The sequence below is a fragment of the Capsicum annuum genome, unplaced genomic scaffold (genome assembly GCF_002878395.1).
Source record: "Capsicum annuum cultivar UCD-10X-F1 unplaced genomic scaffold, UCD10Xv1.1 ctg81431, whole genome shotgun sequence".
Lineage (NCBI taxonomy): Eukaryota > Viridiplantae > Streptophyta > Magnoliopsida > Solanales > Solanaceae > Capsicum > Capsicum annuum.
This window is the reverse complement of record NW_025892151.1, coordinates 35,237-46,372: the sequence shown is the minus strand read 5'-3', so window position 1 is coordinate 46,372 and position 11,136 is coordinate 35,237.

Below are 11,136 nucleotides of genomic sequence, written 5' to 3'. Positions count from 1 at the left end.
TATGTTTAGGACCCTCCTGAAAAATGGAACTTTACTTTCTGTTCAGGACCCTCCTAAAAAATGGGACTTTACTTTCTGCTCAGGACCTTCCTGAAAAATGGGACTTTACTTTTTGATCAGGACCCTCCTGAAAAATAAGAATTTACATTCTGTTCAGGACCCTCCTGAAAAATGAGACTTTACTTTCTGTTCAGGACCCTCCTAAAAAATGAAAATTTACTTTATGTTCAGAAACCTCCAGGAAAATGGGACCATACTTTTGAATAAATAAATTTCTCTTAATTATAATCTTTGTTTGGGATAATCTTCGTTCTAGTTTTGAGTGTGGTTTCAGGAATCCCGCTTGAAGAATAGGGTGACAAAATGGGAAGTTGATGAAACTAACAGTAAGGAACCCGCCTGAAGAATAGGGTGATGAAATTGAAAGGAAAAAATGGCAAGTCAAGAGCTCGACTGAAGAATAGGGTGATGAAGTAGCGAGTCAAGAGTCAAGGAAAGCTGCATAGATAGGATTTTTGTAATTTCATTTATGTTTTAACTTGTAATTTTCATTTTGATGTAATAACAGAGCCGCGGACCGGAACCTCGATGGAACCTCACTCGACTCTCCAACTCGGTATAGTCCATTTCCTTCCAATCCTTTGAGATACCAGTCAATTGATTTTCCCATAACTTGGGTAGGTAGGTTGTCCTAAGTCGAGGCTTGGTTGTCCTTCTTCCTTTCTGTTTCTTCCTTTGAATAATGATCGGGATAAAATTCTGTCTCGTTGTCTACTTCTTTGTCTGAAAACACTGCGTGTTTACATTCAAAGGGGGCATGATGTAGACTCGTAATTTTGTCTCTCCGAAAGATTATTTTTCACCTATTTACCTAATTCTACCATGTACCCCCAACCGTGTAATTATCCCTCGTAAAAGAATCAAAAATAACAAACTCCCTCCCAAATTTTATCCCATCCTAACCCCTTTACACCTCATCCTAACAACCTACCCCACCCCACACCCTACCTTACCTCACCTCCTACCCCTTACCCCACTAACCCCCTCACATTTTTGATCCCTTGGAGAAGAAAAGAGGGGACCACATCCATATACTCCCAATTAACCATAACAAACAAAAGGGATAGGGACACCTCACGTGATCCCCTCATTTCCCATATTTTCACAACAAAGACCTCACTCGTGGGCCACACAACAAAGGAATTCATTCTGAATTTCCATTTAAAACAAGAATAAAGGCGGGGGGACCATAAGCACAGGGGGGATTTCACCTTTTCCTTTCTTCTTCTTCACGCACTCTCAGAACCTCTCACAGAACACACACACCCTTACACAATAAATCGTACACACACAGAGGAGAGTGGCGAGAGAGAGGAGAAAGAGAGAAAAACAGAGAGAAATAGCAGTTTTGTTCTAATTTTTGGTGAAATTTCACCGAAAAAAATAGTTCACATACCAATCGGAGAGCAACCTTCATCAGAGCTGATTGTTTCAGTCAAACCATCGGGAAACATTGGAGACCAGAAACCCCAAACCACCAAAATCCACCAGGAAACCTCACCGGAAAACATTCTAAAACCCGAACAAAAATTGGCCTGTCTTTTCCGTCCCATCGCATCTCATCAGAAAATTCCAACGGTGATGTAAATGGATGCGCAATTTCATTCGTGACTCAAATCTTGGTCAGAGTTAGGTGTCATTGTTTGGGTTTTCCTTTCGAGTTATCACAGGTCTCTTTTCGAATCAAATTTCGAGGGAACTTTTTTTTGCTACAATTAGTTCATAGTCGAGATTTCGGTGTTCGTTGAGGTTCCGATGAGGTTCATATCGTGAGCTCTGGTCAGCTGCTCGGTTTGAAATCAAAAGTGCGATCAAATAATAATCACAGTTCGAAACACTCAATTTAAGGTCCATCTCTCTCATCTTACTCTTAGTTAATTCTTGGTTTTTATGTGATTGATTGATATCGTCTCAATTTTTCTTATATTCTGCGTGTGATGTGAATGATGGGTGTTATATTATATTGATGGTAGACGATTGAAATTGTTAATCGTGAATTATGTAAATTTGGTGTTAAAACGGAGTTCAGGGGTGGAATTGAGAAATTGATAAAAAGGGTGAATTTGGATGGATTAAGATTTGTTGATTTTAGTTTAATTTGGTTTAAGTATAAACATTGTTGAACACGATAGTAGCATGATTAGGCGGTTAAATCGATAGGCAAACGTAGGTTGGGTAGGCAAAGTTTAGAATTTGTGGTTTTATTGAATGTTTGAATTTTGTTGAATGGTTTGGGTTTCTCGCATTGAACAGATGTATTTATTCACCGGGGAATGCCCCGAGGCCACGTGTATAAATTTATTCACCGACAAATGCTCCGACGTATTATGTCGGCGGAAGACGTTCGAGATGAAGGTCCGATGCATCGGGTGAGGCACTGAAACTTAGTCTAGGATTAGTTTAGAACAGGATTTATATTTTCATATTTTTCTATTTTTTGGGATTGTATAATTCGGACCGGACATTATTTTGGTTTCGAACTCTGTTTGATTTGTTTGTTTTCTTGTTTTATGTGCTTTGTGTGGTTTATACATTCGTAGTGTCTAACTAGCCGATACTCTCCACCAAGCGATCGTGGTCAAACCACGGGATCGAGGGGTGACTAACACCTTCCCCTCGGTCAACAGAATTCTTTAGCCGGAATCTCTGTTCGCAAACCAATTTTAAGAGTCAAAATATTTTGAAAAGGAATTTCCAAAGGTGAATTGGCACACCCGATCTATGCCAAGTGGCGACTCTGAGTTTAAACGTAAATAATCCTTTTTCGAAACAAATTTTCAATCTTTTGTCACTTTAATAATAAAACTCTTTCGACCCTTAAATATAATCTTTTTGGTGGTAAAAAAGGGGGTATGACAAATATAAATTTTGAACATTTTTAATACAATCTTCTATATTATTTTAAATAAAAGTAAATTGAAAATTTCACGATAAATTTTTTTTTTGAGGCGTAATACAAATGATTTAGCTGCAATAATTATTTAGATACATGTTTTATATAATAATTATACATTTTCTTTACACAGTTTGTACATATACATATTTTATACAACAATGATACAGTTTCTGTACACATCGTATATATGTACATAACTATCATACAGTTTCTATGCACATTCTATATAGTCTATATATACCATATTAATATAATTTTCTATACCATATTGATACAATCCTTATATCATATTGATACAATCCTTGTACCATATCAATATAGTCCTTATACTATGTTGATACAATCCATATAATACCGTTTCGACTGGTTATTTTTGAAATTTATTTGGATCGACTGATAATTTCATGTCCAATAGACCAAAAATGAGCCATTTATTTTTAGATGCATGAACAACAACAACAATAACAACAAAAAAACCAGTGTATTCCCATCAAATGGGGTCTGGGGAGGTTAAAATATACGCAGTCCATACCGCTACCTCCGAAGAAGTAAAGAGGTTGTTTCCAATAGACCCCCGACTCATTTTAGATGCATGAAGTGAAACTAAAAAATATAACAACCTTTTAAAAAGAGGGCCGAATGACCCAAGAAGTAAGGAGATGGACAAAGTAGTCCAATGACTCTTAAATGGTAATAGTTTAGCCGACTGACCATTTTTTAACAAATTGTCAAATGAAATGATGGCCATTTGTTTTTAAAATAGTCTGTGAATGTCCTTTTTCCAATGATTTACTAATTTTGCTCTTGAGATACCCTATATTGACCTTCCTATTTGTCCATACAAACATTTTTTTTCATCCATTCGGTAATTTCATCAAGGGATTTTAGGGGTTCCTTAAATGGTATTTGATTCATATTTTTAGTGAGTTGGGTACATAGGGTTATAGCTTTTTAATATTTATGGAAAATATGGTAAATGTCTTCTCACTCATGGTCAATTTCTGTAGACTAGTATGGTGTTTGTTGGTAGTCTACTGTGACAAATTAGCCATATATTTTTTTTTCCGCAAAATTGAGCTACAAAAGCAACTTATCAAAGACTATTTGAGATAAATTTTTCTAGTAAGCAATGCTATGTCATGAACTCGGAATGTTGATCTTCTGTGCTCACGAGAGTGTAGCTCGGAGAAAATTGTATAAAAAAAGAACATGATCAATTAGGATAGGTATAAAGTAAACAAAGTAGCCGTTTGGCAATGAAAATTATTTATATTTTTTCGAAAAATTATTTCACTTTACTAAAAAAAAGTGAAAACAAGATGTGTTTGATCATGAAAATTTCAAATAATATTTTAAAATTGTATTTGAAAAAATATGTGCAAGTTTTATTTGTTTTCACTTTTTTCACTCATACTTCTCTCACAAAATTTTAAAAACAACTTTAATTTATATTAATGGCCAAACAAAACTCCAATTCCAACTTCAGCTTCAACTCCAACTCCAAAAAATTATGATTTTCATAAACATCTCCTCATATTTTATCTAGGCAAAATACATACACAATTCTAAACTTGTTAGATTTTCTGCTTAGACATCTAAATTAGGAGATGTTTCTATTAAGGAAAATTACATAAATAGTCAAATTAAGGATCATTATTTCAATAAATTTCATATCTTATAAAATATTTCACAATAAAACTATCATTTTTTAATTTATCCTTGATGCATATCTACATTCCTCAAAAATCGTACAACCTCTCCAATCTCTCCATTCCATTTTAAAAAATTTTCACTTCAAAATTATCGATAAATTCTATTCAATTTTGAGTTTCAATCAATTACCTTCATTCATCTACTACAAACGTCATTTAAATCATTTTGGTGAAATTCCTTTTTTATCATTTTTTGAGAAGTGAGTTGAATGTTGAAGTAGATTTTAAGACTTGAATACATTTGATTCTTTTGTTAGCTGATACATTCGATACATTTTTTCAATTGATATTTTTGTCCCTATTTTCTGAGTTTGTGATGATTTATTCTTCATACTGATATTTGTTGCATTTTGTATATTTCAAGTCTGCTAACTGAATTTATGCTTTACATATTTGATACATTTAAATCATATAAATGCAATATATATATAAACATTACTTTTTTATGCAATGTTTTTAAAGCTTGATGATGAAGGGAAAAAATGAGATGAAGAAATTGTGTAAAAATTGTAATTTTAAATACATAGATTTGAGGGATGGATGTTTTGTTTTTTTGTTATTGTTTACGTTTTCTTGTGCTTTCAAAATCGATGTGAAACGTCATTTAATTCCCAATTTAATGAGATTTTGTTGTTTCCTTATTTAGCTAATAATTTTTTTACAAATGTATCAAATTAAATATGTATCAAGGTCAAATATATATATAAAAAAATGCTAATTATAGTATATTATGTAATTAGACAAAATTATGATAAAAATATTATTAGCACCTTAATGCATAAGATTTATACAAGTTACACTTCTATTAAACTTTTGAACTCAAGTCAAACTATGGCTATTAGACCCAATGTGTTGATGTGGCCAAGCGTGTGAATACTTTTAAAATAGCTTATATTTTTATTTTAAAAATCTTTTGTTCAAAGAAAAGTTTCTTTTACCAATTTTTTGCCATTATCCCATCTAAGTGAAAAAAAATTAACAAATTTGAGGGACTGTATATGTATTCAATATTATTATTTTATTATTTATTTAATATTAAGAACAATAGACTAGTAAATTAAATTGTTTGTTTTTAGTACTAGTAAATTAGAATATGGAAATAAGAAATACAATGTCCCGGCTGCAACGTTTGCTGATTATGTTGTTTGTTACATACTAGTATATTAATTATAAACGTTTCATTAGTAAATCGTCCCTGCGTGGGGATGGGTCAAATATTCAGGTCTTGTTTATTTATGCAAAGCACCTGTTTGATAAAAATTTACCAACCGGATGTAGTGGCAACAACAACCATGATATCCTTTCTTGCCTCTCAGCTTAAGCAAGAAACCAATTACGTACACCCTCTTTTCTTGTCGCATTTTGTCTTTGGAGAGTCCAATTGTATGGACTTTGACTTGTTTTAATTAATCTAATTCAATTAGCTTCAAAAATTAGTCAAATTAAGTCTTGTGAAATGAATCGTGACAAGTAAAAGTGAACGTATGAAGTAATATTCTTCCATTTTAAATAAATTATGGCTTGGTTTGTGTACTGAAAGTTTTATTAAGAACAAAAGTGATCATTGGTATCACACTAAGTTGTGATGAGAGATGTTGAAGACTTAAACTGGGTAAAAGTGTATATGGATTTCACACACTGAATTTCCTAGATATTGAAATAATCGAATGTCGTATGCTCCCTTTCGATGTCATGCCACAGTTGTTGTCGAAGAGAGTTCCCTCTAACTAATCGGTTTGTGCTTAATTATCGATGATGGAATCGGTTTACTCATCTGATATTCACCGGGGATCATTACACAAATGGTGAGTTTGTTGTTAAGAAAGCATTATAATATTGAAAATTGCCTATGATTTCAGATGGTGGTGTAGTTTTGATCAGTCGTCACTAAGAATGACCAATATTTGGAGAGTTATGCACATTATACGTTAAGTTGGTCTCTTTTTTAGCTGACACTGACATTCCATATATGGAATTACGTGGTTATGAATATATTAGTTTTTTTTGGTTTCCCATTTGTTGTTCGGTGTTCGCATTGAAGCCTCGACTAATCTGGATCGCGCGTTGCAGGCCCCATTAAGGTGACAGCACTCCCAACAAAGTTTTCTCTATACCCAGGGTCGAACCCTTGACCTCTGATTAACGGTGGAGTAGTCACATCCACGACACCACAACCCGTGTTGGTATATTAGTTGCTTTTTAGTACCTTAGCTTATCTTGTAATTGACCTGGGAAGTGCTCTCTTTTGGGCCATGCGATGGTTATTTGTACAAACGACATAAATTCCAACAGTTTGAAGATTGATTACAGAAACTTTTGATATTTTGCATAATCACTGAAAATCTCAATTTTGGGTCTGTCGAGATACATAATTAGCTCCCGATACATCCAATGAAGATACATTTTTTCCTTTGTATAGATACTTAATTATATATTTTATTCGATTTAGAATCTATCGAGATATATAATACAACCAACAAAGATATATTTTTTCTTTTGTAAAGATACAATCACGAAGATACATATTTAGTTGAGATTTTTATAATTACTTTATAAGGGTAGTGATTTGTGTAAATTTGGTAAGTTAAGATGTATGTTTTAGTTATTTTTCCTAGTTATTTACCATGAGGATTGAGGTGCAATGACCCAATAATATGGAGCGGGAATTGCAAGAGGCCCAGTCTTTTGCTAATAAAGTCCACTTAGTTGAGATGGAACTAGAACTGGGCCAATGGGAGATAAAGCCCACCAAAGGAATTTGGGCTAGCTGGAAAAAGTGTCCATGCATGATGGGCCCTTAAAATAACGTTAACAACGAAACTAATATAAATAACATACAGGAAATAGCATGTCATAGATCCAAATAAGAAATGTCTTTAAAAAATAATTTTCGTCTTTAAAAAATAACTTATTTTACTTTTTTAAGTATAGTACAAGTACCATTTTGTCCCTCTACATCTTAAATATATTTTTTAAACTTTTCATACTTATTTGTCTCTCAAATTTTATTTTTTATTATTTTCACTTTTTATTTTTTTTTCCTTTAATTTTATTATTCTATTTTTTATTATTTTCTTTAATTTTATTATTCTCTTTTTTATTATTTTCACTTTTTATTTTTTTTCTTAATTTTATTTTCATGTTTTAATTCATTTATCTCAACCTTTATTTTTTTTCTTTTTTCTCTCTCTTTTTTTTTTTTTCTTTTTTTTTTTGTTTCTTTTCTTTTTCCTTTATCTTTTTTTTTTTCTTGCCTTTTTTTTTATTTTCTATTTTGTTTTATCGCTTTTTTCTTTTTTCAGTTCTCTTTTTTTCCCTTATTTTTTTCAAACTTTATTTTTATTTTTCCTCTCATTTTTATTTTTCTCAATTTTTTTAATTCTTCACTTTTTTCAAGATCTTTAGTTTTTTCTTTCCTTTTTTTCTCAATTTTTTATTTCTCTATTTTGTTTGATCGCTTTTTTATTTTTTCTCAACTTCTATTATATTATGCTAATAAATAAAAATATGGATAATCCGCAAAGGTATCTTCATTTTTTGACATCAAAGCAAATTTAAGGGCATGAATTGCTGTTACGAAGTTCTTTCAAAATTCTTGAGATAAGTCGTGTCTCTAAGGCGAGAGTTGTAGAATATCTCATAAATAAAGGCATAATGTGGTAGTGTCAACTCTTGTCCATGGGGTATAGTTTATTATTTGAAAGTCCTTGAGCTAAGTCTTGACTCTAAGACAAGAGTTGTAAAACATTCCATAAATGAAGACATAACGTGGTAGTGTCAACTCTTGCCCGTGGGGCATGATTTGTAGTTTGAAAGTCTTTGAGCTAAGTTTTGCCTCTAAGGCAATAGTTGTAGAACATTTCATAATTGAAGACATAACATAATAGTGTCAATTCTTTCCTGTGGGGCATAATTTATAGTTTGAAAGTCCTTGAGCTAAGTCCTGCCTCTAAGGCAATAGTTGTAGAACATCTTATAAATGAAAACATAACGTGGTAGAATCAACTCTTGCTCGTGGGGCATAATTTATAGTTTGAAAGTCCTTGAGCTAATTAAGTCTTGCCTCTAAGATAAGAGTTGTAGAACATCTCATAAATGAAAATATAACGTGGTAGTGTCAACTCTTGCCCGTGGGCATAATTTGTAGTTTGAAATTGTATGAGCTAAGTCTTGCCTCTAAGACAATAGTTGTAGAACATCTCATAAATGAAAACATAATATAATAGAGTCAACTCTGCCCATGGGGCATAATTTATAATTTGAAAGTCCTTGAGCTAATTAAGTCTTGCCCCTAAGGCAATAGTTGTAGAACATCTCATAAATAAAAATATAACGTGGTAAAGTTAACTTTCGCCCGTGGGGCATAGTTTATAGTTTAAAAGTCCTTTAGTCAAGTCTTGCCTATAAGGCAATAGTTTTAGAACATCTCATAAATGAAAATATAATGTGGTAGAGTCAACTCTTGTCCGTGGGGCATAATTTGCTGTTTGAAAGTCCCTGAGCTAAGTCTTGCCTCTAAGACAATAGTTGTAGAACATCTCATAAATCAAAATACAATGTGGTAGTGTCGACTCTTGCCTATGAAACATAACTTGTTGTTTGAAAGTCCTTGAGCTAAGTCCTGCCTCTAAGGCAATAATTGTTGAACATCTCATAAATGAAAACATAACGTGATAGAGTCAACTCTTGCCCGTAAGGTATAATTTGTTGTTTGAAAGTCCTGAGCTAAGTCTTTCCTCTAAGGTAAAAGTTGTAAATCATCTCATAAATCAAAATGCAATGAGGTAGTGTCGACTCTTGTCGATGAAACATAACTTGTTGTTTGAGAGTCATAAGTCTTGCCTCTATAATGTAGTAGTGTCAACTCTTGCTCATGAAACATAGCTTATTGTTCGAAAGTCGAAAGTCATGCCTTTATAATGTGATAGTGTCAACTCTTGCTCATGAGATATAACTTGAATGGAAGAACTCGAAGAAAAGAACAAAAATAATAAAAATTGTGAAAAAAGAAAAAAATGAAGAAAAATATTTAAAAAATAAAAATCAAAGAAAATATAGAAATTGAGAGAGAATAGGTAAAAAATAAAGGTTGATAAAAATAAAAGATTAAATAAAAATAAAGGTCGAGAAAAAATTAAAAAGAAAAAAATCAATGAAAAATAAAAAAGTTTTTTTGAAATAAAAGTAGACGTTGAAAGGTGTAAAGAAAAAAAAAAGTAAGAGTTGAAAGAAACTAAAAAGAACCAAAAAAAAAAAAAAAGAGGAAAAATGAAAAAAAGTAAGGGTTGAGAAAGTTAACAATAAAAAAGAGAAAAGAAAAAATAAAAGTTGAAAGATATAAATATAGAGTTGTTAATTTGTTATCCATTATGAAGATCATTTATGTAATTTACTCCATTTATCAGGGGTAATTTTGTCCAAAAGAATATTAGTTAATAGATAAAGGCTATTTTTAAAAAACTTTTTTATTTGAGGCTAAAATTTGAAAGTCACCCCAATTTAAGTCTATTTTTGAGATTCACCCAATAACATAAATACCAACCCTTTGGAAAGTAATTATACTCTCTCCCATTTTTTAAATTACTTTACACTCTCTCCCTATTAATATAAATAACATAGCCCACATATACATAACATTCTGTGTATATGTTGAATTTTTCTAATATATTTAGGGAGTTGAGATTTTTAATAATATTGAAAATATAAATTGTATATTTATATAATTTTTAGATGAAACAAACCCTACCAAACGACCCCAAAGTACTCATTGCTAAGCCCAAATTGGCTAAATCAATCAAAAATGGGAGTTTTAGGTAAGGGAAAAGGACACCCACAGGTCATTTTTACCGGCATTTGATATTTTGTTAAAAGTAGTCAGTCGGTTAAATAATTTTCACATTATAGCTATTTCATAATTATATATCATATTGATACAGTTCTTAAAAAAAAATAGAACAGTCTTTTCCAACTTGATCCATTCGTCCTTTTTCAAAAATATTTCATTTTTTTTCTACAATTTTTTTAACTGAAAAATATTCTGCCTTTTTTTAAACAATAGTAATAATTAAATATAATTTTATAAAAATGATATTATTGTTATATAAAATATGTATCTATATAAGATATATGTATAAAAATTATATAGTTCTATTAAATATGTATATTTATAAAAAATAAATATATAAAAATTTATATAGAATGTGTATAAAAATTATATAATTATTGTATAAAACGTGTAAAAAAATATGTAATCATTATTGTATAAATTGTGTATCAAAACTATATAATTTTCGTATATAATGTGTCAATGTATAAGATATATATAGAAACTGAATAGAATGTGTATAGAAACTGGATAGAACAAACCAACAAATTAAAATAGCTAGACAATAAATTTAAATTTCATAACCATTTTCGTTGAACTAATTTTGACCGAGTGTCCATCTCTATACCTTTCCCTTTACATAA